Here is a 15,456-nt window from a genome sequence, read left to right as displayed (position 1 = left end):
ACCGACCTCCAGACTTTATTTGGATTCCACCAGTTTTTGCTTTACTGTCCTCTCTGTGCCAGGATCCAGCCTGTAGTACCACATTGCATTATACGTCTCCCCAGCCTCCCCTCATCTGTGACCGTTTCTCAGTCTTTTCCTTGTTTTTCACACCCTTGACTATATTAAGTACTAGTCACATATCCTGTAGCATGTCTTGTTTTTTCTCAAGATTAGACTAAGGTTATGTGTTTTTGCAACAAATAACAGAGGTGAAGTGCCCTTCTTGTCACTTCACATCAGGGGTACCTCATATCCACATGATGCGACGGTGACATTAGCGTTCAACCTTAGTTAAGGTAATGTTTGCCAAGTTTCTCCCCTCTGAGTTCACCATTCTTCCCTTTCCTTTATTCATTCGTTGGAAGGGAGTCACTAAGTCCAGCCCACACTCAAGGGGGGGCGGGGGGTGGGTGAGAACCTCCTGGAGAGGGAAGTGTCTATGTATATTATTTGGAGGGGGGCATATCCAGAAATTAGACTATAAGAAAGATTTGTCTCTTCTCCCCAACTTATTTATTTATTCCATCAGTTGCTTCCCTTAATTTTAAAATGAGACGGGTCATTGAAATGATGAACATCTTAACTATACAAAAAAACTAAGAAAATACATTAGGGGTTTTAATTTTCAAAGACATATTGGTGTTTCCGAGGCCTTTTCAATATACCAAGTTTAATATTCACTGAATACCTCGGGGACAATATACACATGAGGTCATACACCCACTTCTGGGCCACCACCAGAGCTCAGTGTATATTATACAAATTAAGTTTATTCATCTCAAGAAGTTTATAAAGACAAACAGCCATTTGAAATTTTAGCTGAAGCATCTTAGCTCAGCAAATATTTCAGTCACCTCTCAACCTTTCTCAGCCACAGGATTATCTCTACAGAAAACAAGGAAGCAGGTGTTCAAACCCTTTTTGAAGGTCCCATCTGGCCTCCTAGAGCGCTCCATAGACAGCATGTGGGACACTTCTGTGGCAATGACATCTATCATAACTATTCTCTTTCACCATTCATTACTCATACCTTCACCAGACATGTATTTAGCACTTACTATATGCCAGTCCTAGCTGGTTTGGCTCAGTGGATAGAGCGTGGGCCTATGGACTGAAGGGTCCTGGATTTGATTCTGGCCAAGGGCACATGCCCGGGTTGTGGGCTTGATCCCCAGTAGGGGGCATGCAGGAGGCAGCTGATCAATGATTTTCATCATTGATGTTTCTATCTCTCTCCTCCCTTCCTCTCTGAAATCAATTAAACAGGTATATTATAGATATATAGGTGTATATGGGTTATTTCTAAAAAAAACTTACTATATGCCAAATGCTATGCTGGATCTTGGGGCACAAAGGGAAAGAAAGATTACAATAACAAATAAGGGCCTTGAACCCTTATTTGGCAGGTTCTATGTGAGATGCACTGATGGGGTGCCAAGGGGCCACAGAGGAGGGAGTAGCCCCTATACCTGAGGGAGGAAAGAAGGAATGGCTGTATAAAGAAGCTACTGAAACTTCGTCTCAAAAGCTGCTTCCTAGACACAATCTGGGGTAGAGCTGGGCGGGGAATGTCAGTGAAGCATGATATAGGCCAAAGGAGAGCCTTGACCAACAGCACTGAGAACTTGAGTCAGTGACATGAGATCACACACCTTACGAAAGCAGATGATCAGGATCAACTATTTCTAACAGGATCCTTGGAAGAATAATAGTGGTTTGTTTGTTTTTTTAGTGGATTATAGAACAGAATAAGACAGAAATCATTTGTTCTGTGAACACGCCAAAAGATTATACCTAACATGTCACCTGATGTAGAAGAGAAGAAAACAGAATAAAACACACCAATTTAACCAACATTTATCAAGCTTCTACTATCTCCAAGCACCGTGCTAGGTATCCTGAAAACTTTCATTTCTTAAGAAAATTTTTATTATTATCACCATTTTATAGATGAGGAAACTCAGTCTTAAAGGTTAATTTGACCCAGTGATACCACTTATAGGAATATATCCTAAGAATCCCAAAACACCAATCAGAAAGAATATATGCACCCCTATGTTCATAGCAGCGCTATTTATAATAGCTAAGTTTTAGAAACAGCCCAGGTGCCCATCAGTAGATGAGATGGGGGGAAGGAAGGGAGGAATGATGGGAGTGGGAAGAGATTAACAACAAATTTATATACATACCAGAGGCCCAGTGCATGAAATTCATGCACGGGTAGGATCCCTAGGCCTGGCCGGTGATCAGGGCCAATCAGGGCCTTCTGGCTGCTGATCGGGGCCTTTCTTCTGGCTGCCGGCCAGGGCCTCCTTTCCTCGGCTGCTGCCGGGGCCTTCCTTCGTTTTGTGCCACCCCCTGGTGGTCAGTGCATGTCATAGTGAGCAATTGAACTCCTGGTCTCCTGGTCGAACTCCCGAGGGGGCAATTTGCATATTAGGTTTATATATATATAGATATACATAACCCATGGACACAGACAATAGTGCAGGAGCAGTGGAGGGGGCCCTATGGGGAGGAAAGGGGGACATCTGTAATACTTTCAACAATAAAAATAAATTTTAAAAACTTTTTTTAAATTTTGTAAAGGTTAGAATAGCAGGTTACAGAGCTGGTATGTTAGGGAAAACAGGATTTGAACCCAGATCTGGCTTTAATTATTTTATTTATTTATTTATTTATTTATTTATTTATTTATTTTTGCAGTCAGTAGCAGATTTAATAAGCAAGGGAACTTTCACACAAGGCTTATCTTAGATGGCCACCGGCACACAGACAGCAATGGGTGATAACATTTATGAGTAAAAAATTCAATGTTACCTTAACAGGATCTTTGAAAATGAAAATATGGAACTCTGAGACTAAGTTTGAACAGAGTCACTATACTCTGGCTCAAATCTGGGTCAAACACCTAAGATCTAAGGGGACTGATGCAGAAAAGAAGAGGAAGGAATATGATTGTCAAAGAACAAAGTCAATGGGAATAAGAGGCAGTAGCCATGTCATAACAGGATGCATGTTCAATGCTTCAAAAATCAATATTTAAAATTCTGATATCAAGCCAAGGTAAATATAGTACTGGGCTCAGACACCAGAAAATAAGGTTGATAGGAACAAGAGAAGAGCTGCCCTCCCTGCCCCCAGATCCATAAGGGGCTAACAGGGTCTGCTCCCTCTTCCCTGGGTGACATGCCTGACTTAGAAACAGAGAAATCCAACAGCAATATCAGCTACTGTAAAAAAAACAAGTTGAGAGTAGAGAATCACGGGGAAGATGGCAATGTAGGTAAATGCCTGTACTCACTGCCTCCCACAACCACATCAAAATTACAACTAAAATACAGAACCATCACTCAGAACCATTGGAAAGCTGGCTGAATGGAAGTCCAACAACTAGAGAAGTAAAGAAGAAAGCACATTGAGACTGGGGCTGATCCATCACCCACGTGTGCCACTGTTTTAATTGGGAGGGAGATTGTCTCTGCAGAGGCTGCCTGGAAGAGCCAGGGGTCCCAGCCCCACACCAGAACCCCCAGCCCAGGGTCCCAAAGCTGGGAAAAGAAGTCCCTATAGACTGGTAAAAACCAGTGTGGATTGGGACTCAGTGACACAGACGCTGCTGGAGACCCAGCTGTTCCTCTTAAAAGGCCGACACCACGAACTGAACTTACAAGGTCCCACTTCCTCTGAGCTTCAGCACCAGGGTGAGGCTCTGGGGAACACAGACACATATGAAGAGGAACTGGATTGTCTGGCATTGGTGCAGGAACTCGGGGGCAGCTTTCTACCGGACAGAGGTGCTCGCAAAGATCATTGTTCCTATACAGAGACCTCCCAGATCGCAGGCCTGACTGGCAGCCATTTCTATTTGCTCTGCCCTGGTGATTCCCTAAGATCCTGCCTCATCCAATTTATAACCCCACCCAAGCTGTGTACAGAGGCTTTTGTATATGAATGGCCTGTCCTGTCTCAGGCTAAAATCTCTCAAACAAGCTGCAGTTGGATCAGGGAACTCCAAATCTATCAATAAAAGGCCCAAGAACCTTTACTTATTTCACCTAGCCTGCCAAGTATCCTCCCCTCTGATAACTGTCAGTCTGTTCTCTGAATTTCTAAAAATGAAACACTTAAAAAAAGAAACACTTATTAAATTATGATATACCCATAGAATGGAATACTATACAGATATTAAAAATGATGTTAAGCCTGTCCGGTGTGGCTCAGTGGGTGAGCATCAACCTATAAACCAGGAGGTCACAGTTCAATTCCTGTGACCTCCTAGTCATGGCACATGCCCGGGGTTGCAGGCTCAATCCCCAGTAGAGGGCATGCAGGAGGCAGCCAATCAATGATTCTTTCTCCTCATTGATGTTTCTGTCTCTTTCCCCCTCTCTCTTCTTCTCTGAAATCAATGAAAATATTTTAAATGATATTAAAATATGTGCCTTGATGTAATATAATGTGTACTTTCTTATGTAATTTTATTATAATTAATTTTTTAAAACTATATAATCACAGAAAATTGTTCCCAATATGTTTATAAGTGGGAAAAAAAAGTGTTCTAAAACAATATTCACAACATGAGTTCATTTTCATGGCTCCACAAATATATTCATCAAATTGTTAAGAGTAGTTATCTAGCAGGGGTGGGAATATCAGTGTTTCTTAAAGCGTCTTTTTTTTTACAAATGATTTCTGTAATTACTATGTATAGCTTTTGAAGCAATAATAACATGAATGGCACATGTCTGCAATGACCTTAGCATTCTTTTTTTAAAATTTTTTTCTTTATTGATTAAGGTATTACATATGTGTCCTTATCGCCCCATTGCCCCCCACTCACCCCCACACACACACACACACACACACACACACTCATTCTTGATTTAAAAAGAAAAGCTGATCCTCTGCTCAGTGCTTCCAAGACACTGAAACATTTTTATTGTTTCAAAGAATGGGTTAAGCTAAGTACATCAATGGGTTTGATAAGCAAAATGACCTTTATGGCTGGCTTGTGAGAAGCTGTGGTTCTCTTTCTTTTTCCTTTCCTGCCTCAGACATATACCCAGCTCCCTTCATTTCAGCTGCAGATTCTCAGGTGGTAGGCTGCACTTCATGCACACGGGGCTACACGTGGATGTGATGACATTATAAGTGGGATTTTCCATGGGCAGAGCAAGAATACCATCTCGCAGTTCCGTGTGCTGTGGGGCTTTAGTCATGTTGCAGCATGCTGTTGGCAGCTCTTTGCTCCAAAGCTATCGGTGGAGCAGTGGGGGAAGGTGTGGTAATAAAAGATGCCGTCTTCCCCTCACACCAAATGGAACAGTTCCATAGAGTGTGTGCCCTGCCATTTCACTATTAATAGAGCCACGCAGCGTTCCCCTCCCTGCTGCCAGAGTCTCTTTAAAAGATGATGTCTAGATTTTTATGCAGATATTCTGACTCCCACCGCTTCTCCTTCCCCTCCACCTTGCTGAGCACAATCTATATCTTATTTTCAAATATGGAATAGTCTATTTTTTATGACAATATTTCCTTCGGGGGTATGGCTCCAGCTGATCTATATGAGGATGGATAGTGCTTCATCAACATAAACTTGCTGAGCGGATCTAGTGGGCACTATGTCCAAGGAGCAGGTGTTGTGGGGCGACACGCCATCCCTGCCATCAGGGATTTATTTTTCTAAAGGGGAGCTCACCATCTCCCAGAGTGAGCAGCCTCCCTCTAAAGGAATTCCCCCACACAGGCACTCTGTCGTCTGTGTTTTTCTTCCAGGCTGCATCCCTCTATTGAGCGACTAAGAATGTGCCTCGGATTTTTCAGGGATACAGTTTATCAGAATAAACACACTCAGATCTGCCTGACTGTCATATCCACCAGGCACTTGGGCATTTTTATGGACTCTCTTGAGCCTCAAGTCTCAAGCTCTAAGGACAATTTAGACCCTGGGTGTGCTCTCTTCTTTTTATAACTAATTTTTTCATTCTTTATTTTCCAATGACAGTTACCATACAATATTATATTAGTTTCCGGTGTACAACATGCAATTAGGCATTTATATAACTTACAAAGGGTTTTACCCCAGTAAGTCTTTTACCCACCTGACACCATACATCGTTATTACAATATTATTTACTACGAGAGGCCCAGCACACACGAAATCATGCGCGGTTAGGGTCCTTAAGCCTAGCCTGGCCTCCGTCGCATGGCCTCTGCCACCCTGCGACGCTACGTGAAGCTCCCCACCCCAGGATGCTCCGTGAACCCCGCCACTGCTCCACGAAACCCTCCCACTCCCCCCACCCTGCAACTGCGAAACTCCCTGCCTCCCAGGTGACTGCACCGCTAAGCTCAGGGTCACCCCGCGAAGCAGCCCACCACTACCACTCAACAGTCCCCAGTCCCACCCCGCCACCAGTACCCTCTCATGGTGAGCAACCTGGGGCTGGGGGAGAGGGGGGGACCGAGAGGTGCTCCATGCGCTTCACGGTGACCGGTCGCCCATTCAGTCGTGACGGCACTTAGCTCTTTATATATATTAGGATATTCCCTATGCTATACTTTACATCCCCATGATGATTTTGTAACTGCTAATTTGTACATCTTAATTTCTTCACCTTTTTCACCCAGCCCCCACAACACCCCCAAATCTGCCAACCAGTAATTTGCTCTCTGTATTTGTTTGCTTTGTTTATTCATTTATTTTGTTTTTTAGACTCTACATATAAGTGAAATCGTGGTATTTGTCTTTCTCTGTCTGATTTATTTCACTCCTCTTTAACATGATAAAAGCTTGGTGGATGCTGAGTATATTAATGATTACACTGGAAGGATATTGAGAAATTTCTCTCCACCTAAATATTAACAGGTAATATGTACCCAGAGCTGGAAAAGTCCATGTTTGTACAATTCTCTATTACATGTTGTTGAGAGGAGTGTAAAAAAGTAAATATATGACATTGTAAGACGTAGTTCTTTTTTTAAATGGGACTCCATGTAACTTAGTGGTGTAAACATGACTTCAGAGTCAGGCAGAATAGGTTTCGTTTCCTATTCCATTACTTACTTAGCGATCTGGGCTAGCTGCTTAATATCTCTGAGCACAGTCTTATAAATGCAGGAGCCAATGAAATAATACCAACCTAATACAGTTGCAGGAAGATTAAATTAGATAATGCATGTAAACGGTGCAGTAGCAATTGCTCAGTTAGTCATTCTTTTAATTGTGAGTGACTTTGAAGAAGAATAACTTTCTGCTTCACTGGTATACAGTAATACATGCATTGAGCAAGCTTAACGAACTGCTGCTAAGAGCCAGGCTGATGTAACCACAACCAGGGAATGAGTGTTGTGGGGTGGCAGGTGGCGGTGGGGGTTGGGGAAGAGGGAAAGAGGAACCGGTCCCTGTGGCAAGGAATTCACAGTCTCACAGTCCAGCAGGAAGGGCTAGGCATGCTAACAAATAAACACGGATAAGTTTTATGGTAGATGTCCTACAGACAGGGTGGATTAATGTCTAATTGCTGCATCCAGGGAAGGCTTCAAAGAGGAGATGAAGTACCTGCTGCCTCTTGAAGCACGAATAGGAGTCCCAGACAGAGGTGGAAAGTGAAAGACCCTCCGAATTATTTGATTATGAACAAGCCATGGAAGCCCTTACTTTTTAGCAAGATGCCATGCACATGGTAGACACCCAATATGTATTCAATGAGCTTACCATCTAGACAAGGTAAAGATTTGTAAAGGTACACATGGGGTGGGCACTAATTTCACTAATCTCAACCACTGGTATGCAAAACAAAACAAAACCCTGTTTCCCTTTTTGTCAAGCTACATACTTTTTTTAAATTTAAGTATATTTTATTAATTTCAGAGAGGAAGGGAGAGAAAAAAAGAGATAGAAACATCAATGATGAGAGAGAATCATTGTTTGGCTGCCTCCTGCACGCCCCACACTGGGGCCTGAGACCAAAACCCCGGACATGTGCCCTGACCAGGAATCGAACTGTGACCTCCTGCTTCCTGGGCCTAAGCTCAACAACTGAGCCACCACAGCCAGGCAAGCTCCATACTTTTTTGATGCAGAAAATGTGATCTAGTCACTGCTAGCACATGGCTTCCAGTTAATTCAGTAATTTTTTTTTCCCCAGGAAATGATTTTACATTTTTAGGATTCTGCTCTTCCCCCATCCTTTTCCCGGGAACATCTTAATCTGTAAAATAGGGCGATTATGCCTACAGTGGTGTAAATTTTGGAGGTCCTATTTGTAAATCTCATAATGCTAAAGCACAGTGTACGTGCCCCATCTGGAGAACAGCAGCTTTTACCCTCCCTCACCCTGATCTATATCAAGGACACTCTTGGCATCCTCTGCCCCAATTAAAAAGAATGTTGCTTCATGAAACAAGGAAAATAAATTGTAACAGTTCATAGAATAGCTTAGAGATAATACAGGTTCCCTCTCACCCTGATAATTGGATGTCCAAAATTACAAGTCCCTGCCTACAACTGTCTTACATTTCCTCAGCCACACCTAGAGCCATTGACTGTGCTGCTTAGAAGAAAGTTCAAGCTACAGCTGACTTAGGTAAGTCTCTCTCTCTCTCTCTTTTTTTTTTTATTTTTTGTTTGTTTAAGTAAACACAGTGAGACACATATTTGCAACCACAGAAATTTTATCTAATCAATTCTACTTGATCCATTGAATAGTTTTAAGGCCTACCCCAGGGTCAAGGAGGCTTTTCGAGATTTCCTAATGAGTTACTAAAACCTTCTGGACTCAAAAAGTCTGGTGTTAGCAGAAATAAATTAGCACAAGGTCATTGGATAGGATTCTGGCCAAAGTTCCAAGATGATGATATCAGATTAACCTTAAAATTTGGCAGATATTAGATAACCCTCACCAGTAACCCTAGAATGTATTAACAAACAGCTAAGCAAAATATTTGCTGACATAATTAGCTGAGGTTAAAGGGAGTGAGATTCATATAAATACCTTGCAGGCTTCATAGTCTTCAAGTAACCCAACTATAAGATACTTCTTGTGTGACTTGGTGCTAAAAGACCTCAAAGGAGTCCATTAGGTAATAATGATGATTAATGAGAAGATTGGAAAACAGAGAATGAGCCAAAGCTAACAAACCCAGAAAACTCTCCAACATTCCTATTTTATTCAGCCTCACCTCGGTAAAGATTTGACCGCGCGGACTTACCAAAATCATGTAAGGACTTTAGGATTTTCCCCAGGTTGCCCAGAACCTGGACCACGGCCCCAGGTGTGATGAGAAAGCTCGGGTTACCTAAGACTTCTGTGGTTTTATTGAGGTTATGTTGAAACCAAATTAAGTTGTAGGATGAGATCTTCCTTTATTTGCATCCTGCCTGGCTCTACCTTGCCTAGATTTTTTTTTTTTTCCTAAGAATTGGAACTAAAAAGGGAAGAGGGGGGTATGGGAGCAATGCCTGACTCAGGAGCTATGTTGCTGAATATCGGTCCTTCCTCCCATTTCAACCCAGCACCCTTACAATAGGATTATTTGATATTTGACACAGTTCTTTCAACCCTTCTCTCCTTCTCATCTGTTCAATGGAGAACACTGAGTGCTCCAAAAACCAAACTTTTTTGAGTTTTCAAGTAACTTGAGTCCTTAGAAAAACGTACACGAGCTTCCACAACCTCCCAGATATTTTTAAAGGATGTACCGCAAGAAAGCACTTGCTCTCCTTTTTTCTCTTTCTCAGAAGTCTGGAAGAGGAAGAATTTTAAAACAGAAAATGATGATAAAAAGCAAAATTCAACTATGACCATTTTATATGCAACACTTCATACCATGGGGCAGGGAGGGTACCTACCTTCCTACCTCCATTTGCTCCTGCCTATTACACTGGTTACCAGATTACCTGGCAAAATTATTTCTGGATTAAAATAACCAATTTGGATGTGTAATTTCATCACCTGTAAACATATACACTCACTCCAACTTAACCAGTTCTGTAGTATCAACCTCTGAAAAAAACCAAACAGCAAAAATGTCCCCCTAAAGTAAAATAATTGAAGCATTGAATTACTTGCAAGCTACTGTGAAAGTGTAATACCCAAATATTACACTGTGATTAAAATGTGATGCTGGGAAAGTCATTGGCACGGTACATACCTGTTATTCTGTACTCTAGGAATTAAAATCTTTATCAAATATTGGAATATTAAATTTTTCATTTTCTAAATCTCCATACCTACCCACTGTTGATTTAAGAGAATCATTTTCCATAATAATTCAGACCCAAGGCAACCTAAAAACGAAAAGAAATGCCAATCGAGGTCAAACTAAAGCAAATTCTTTGGTGTCACAATTTTTTAAAGAATAGTTTCTTGATTTTTAGAGAAAGAGAGGAAGGGAGAGAGAAAGAAAAACATTGATGTGAGAGTGTAACATCCATCGATGGGCTGCTTCCTGCACAACCCAACCAGGAATCGAGCCCACAACCCAGGCATGTGCCCTGACCAGGAATTGAACCGGCAACCTTTCGGGGCATGAGAAGACGCCCAAGCAACTAGGTCACACTGGCCAGGGTGGGTGTCACAATTTGAAACAGACTCAGAATCTGATCTCCAAACATTTTACTGAGCTAAAGAAATAGCAAGGCATAAAAGGAATGTTTTCCAGAAAAATATCACTCAGCATTCTCCTGACTATGTCCCAAGAGTATGAATTTTAGCTATAAGATGTTCAAAGTCAAGCTACCATTTGTGTGACAGAAAGACAAATTACTTCAGATAGTTTCACATTATGCTCCAAAAATTGTCTGTAAGGTTAAATGCACAGAAGTTGGAGGTAGATTTTCTCATTGAAACAAGATTTTAAAATAACAATTACTCCCCAAAAGCTAGAAGTCAATTTATCTTATAATATTGCTGAACTATTAGATATTTGAAAAGTATTAGCTAATGCTACTATATCCTGGCAATAGTACAGATGCTACTGCATAAGTGGCATCTTGTGACATAAGTGGGCATGAAAGGTCTCATTGTGAATAGGACACAATAGACTACAAATAATATTGAGAATCATTTTTATGTTTAGAAAGCATATGTGGGTGCTATTCTTTTTTTAGGCTCTTGTTTTTCTATTCCTCTCACAAATGATGATTTGGCTGTGTATCAAAATTTTGACTAACAACTATACCCCTCAAATCCCACAAACATTTTTCTAATTTTTCCCCCCACTGGCAGACTGGAAATCCAAGGAAGCTTGCTTTTTAATCCATGCATATAAAATGTAGTTATTGTTGTAGTTGTTTAATGGAGGCAGAGTTGAGGGCAGGATGGAATTTAAGATGCCTGTAGGAAATTTAATAAGAATATACCTATGACTAAGTGTTGTGATTTTTAAATCTGCAAATTCAAGGCTCTCTTAAGTTGAAAAATATGATAATTACACCCTATCTCTAATTATTTTCTGTTTATTGCACCAAAAGGATTTAAGCAGGGAAGTATCATAGTTAGTCTTTCTTTTGTGAGCATTTTTGTGGCAATACAGGGAATGGATTTTGAGGACAAAGATGGACACTGGAAAACATATAGTCTCCTGCAAAACATCAAGGGGTCGAGAGCACTACAAACAAAGGGATGGAGAAAAGGAAGTAGATGAAGGAAGTATCTAAAAGGTAAAATCTAAAACTACATAACCTAGTGATTAAGTGGATTTAAGGGAAGGGGAAATTTTAGAATGAATGTTCATATCATGTATGGGTGACAGTGTCACTGGTACCATTGTTAATTAAGATTGAATATATGGGGGAAGGAGTAAGATGGGGTGTCTCTGTGTGTCCTAGCTCTCTACGGCTGTGTATTAAACCATGCCAAAACCCAAGGCTTTAAAATCACAATCTTTTTTTAAATCTCGCCATTCTACAATTTGGGAAGAGTTCAGTGGGGAAATCTCCTCTCTATTCCACGTATTGTCAACGAGGACAGCTTGACTGGTGGCTGGAGGATCCACTTCCAAGATGGCTCACTCACATGGCTGCAAGTCAGTGCCAACTGCCTGCTGGGACCTTTGTGGGCTCGCATGGGGCTGCTTGACTTTTTCACAACAGGGTATCTGAGTTCCAAAAGCACACATTCTAAAACATGACAAGTAGAAGTTGTCAGCTTCTTAACAGCCTGGGCCCAGAACTTGGCAACAAACTGCTCCCACTGTGTTCTATTGGTCAAGCAGTCTCAATACCCAAACTCAAAGAGAGGAACATAAACCCCACTTCTCAATGGAAGATATGTCAAATAATTTGGGGACATGTTTTAAAACCTCCACACTGTAAGACATCTTAAGTTCCACTGTGGGACAGGTAAGTCCATTAAGTAATTTAACTTAAGAGGTCAAAGAAGATATACCAACTTGGGAGACATCTATCTATACATGTAGTCAGAGACACATTTACTGTCATTTTTTTAAAGTTTTGCTGATTTTAGAGAGGGGGAGAGAGAAATATCAATTGGCTGCCTCCTGCACGCCCCCTACTGGGGATTGAGCTTGCAACACGGGCATGTGTCCTGACCCAGAATCCAACCAGTGACCTCCTGGTGCATGGGATGAGTCTCAACCAACAGACACACCTGCTGGGTACATTTACTGTAATTTTAATGAAGCTTAAATTTCATGTTCTTACTTCCAAGGTGAAAGCCCTGTACCTAATAATTTTGTATACTTTAAAAAAAATTTTTTTATTGTTTAAAGTATTACAAATAGTAGTACATATGTCTCCTTTTTTCCCCCCATTGACCTTCCCCCAGCCTTCCCTATTCCCCCAAAATTGGATAAGCTTCAGATTCCACAAGACCTGGACATACCCCTGGGTGATGTTTAAAACATAAGAGTAGATCATCTGAGGAGATTGTATAAAATGAAAGGGTCAGAGAGTGATAGAGAAAGGAGTTTATGAATGAGATTTTTAGAATACAATCAAAGAGATAGGAAGAGATCAGAAAAGAATATTGTCACAGAGGACAAGGACTAGAAAGTTTTAGGAAAAAGTAATTAGTGAACAGTCTCAAAATAAAAGTCAAAAGAAACAAGGAACTGAAAAGAACCCTTTTGAGTTGGCATCATGGAGAGTTGCTTGTACCCATGTCAAAGCAGCTACAGAGGAAGCAGAAGCCACCTTTCAGTGTGTTGAGAGTCCATGTTAACTGAAAAAATGGAGACAGCGGAGAAATTTAGCTGAAAAGACATTTGAAATAGATGGAAGATAAGGGAAGTTAGGAAGTAGAAAAATACAACTTTCTGAAATTGTTTTTAAGCAAAAATGCAAAGCCTAAACAGTATTATAACTCTTAAGAAAATTAAAGCAATATTTTAAAATATTCCCACAATAAAAACGAGGCTCAGATGTCTTTACACAAAAATTCTTCCAAACTTTAAAAGAAAAAAAAAATCATCTGTCTTATACAACAATTTCCAGGAAATAGAAAAAGAGGAAATATGCTCCAAAGTCTTTTTACACAAACAGAATTGTCTTGATACCAAAACCACTCAGACATTAGGAGAAGGGTAACTTTCAGGTTCCTAATTCATGAATAAAGATGCAAAATCCTTAAGCAAAATACTAACAAAAGCAAATGGAATAGTGTAGATAAAAGACAATCACTATGATCAAGTTGCTTTTAAAGCAGGAATGCAGGGATAGTTCAATATTTAAAAATCTAATGTAATTCAGTACATTAACAGATTTAAAAAAGAAAACCATATGACCATTTTAATAGATGCAGGAAAAACATCTGTTAAAATTCAACATAATATAAACTCATAGTAAAAGCAGGACAGACTAGAAGCATAGTGCCTATTATGTTGAAATGTTGGAGACATCCTCTTTAAAATTCGAAAGAAGACACTATCCTTACTTCTTGTCAACCTTGTATCGCAGGTTCCAATACCAAATGTCTAAGGAAGCAAGTCTGCCTGGTTTCTGTGCTAAGCCCACCACTCCGTTGGCTTTGCTAACTCAGTCTCCACCTGATACCCACAAACACTCCTTCCTTGGCATCGTCTTCACAGCATGGGCTGCACAATAGAATTATTCAGTTATTTAAGTTTACTGATGCCTGAGTTTCTCCTCTAGAAATCCCTATTTGATTGATCTAGGACAGTGGTCGGCAAACTGCAGCTCACGAGCCACATGAGGCTCTTTGGCCCCTTGAGTGTGGCTCTTCCACAAAATACCGAATTCTGCGCATGGGCCACGAAGTTTCAATCGCACTGTACATGCGCACCCGCACGTGGTATTTTGTGGAAGAGCCATACTCAAGGGGCCAAAGAGCCACATGTGGCTCGCGAGCCGCAGTTTACCAACCACTGATCTAGGATATAGCATGGACACCTGGACTTTCAAAATCTTCCCAGGAGACTCCAATGCAGGGCTCGCCTCAAGAAACACTGAGGTAACATGAGGAGAGAGGGGGAGGAAAGGGAAGAGTTATGACTCTCAACCTGACTGCATATTCAAATAGCCTAAGGAGCTTTTAAAAGTCCTGATGCCCAGATTGCATCCCATACCTACTTTTAAAACAGAACCTCTGGAGGCAGGATCTCCAAGGCTTTCCTATACGCAGCCAAGGTTGAGAACCACGGCTCTCTGCCTTCTCCTGAGGGCAGTGGTTGGCAAACTCATTAGTCAACAGAGCCAAATATCAACAGTACAACGATTGAAATTTCTTTTGAGAGCCAAATTTTTTTAACTTAAACTATATAGGTAGGTACGCTGTTATTAACTTAATTAGGGTACTCCTAAGGCTTAGGAAGAGCCACACTCAAGGGGCCAAAGAGCCGCATGTGGCTCGCGAGCCGCAGTTTGCCGACCACGGCCTTAGGTGATGTCATCAGGTCCCCTGGATTCAATTACTAAACACATGCCAACAGCTTCCAAATCTATATATCTTGCCTATAGTTAACTTCTAAACATGAACACTTTGAATCCAACAGCCAACTCTGCATCTCCCCTTAGAAGTACTAAGTTTGCCCAAAGGTCCAGAGCTTTCCTCCATCACAGTTGTGTCCACCTACCCAAGGCTTCCCACTGAGCCGCAAGCTCCCCAAGGATGAGCTGTGACTATCTGGCTTGAGGTATATGAAAATTAAAGCAGAATTTCTCAAACCCCCCTTAGCTAAAAATAGGGTTGTTTCCACATTATTGGCATATCCTGCAAGTAAAACTTGAGAAGAGGAGAAGAGGAGAGGGCCTGGCCTGCGTGGCTCAGTGGTTGAGCACTGACTTATGAACCAGGAGGTCACGGTTCGATTCCCGTGATGGTACATGCCTGGGTTGTGGGCTCGACCCCCAGTATGGGCCATGCAAGAGGCAGCCGGTCAATGATTCTTTATATCATTAATGATTCTCTCTTCCTATCTCTCTCTCTC

This window comes from Myotis nattereri (assembly GCF_964212035.1).
Source record: "Myotis nattereri genome assembly, chromosome: 3".
NCBI classification, from domain to species: domain Eukaryota; kingdom Metazoa; phylum Chordata; class Mammalia; order Chiroptera; family Vespertilionidae; genus Myotis; species Myotis nattereri.
Note: the sequence above shows the minus strand (reverse complement) of the source record.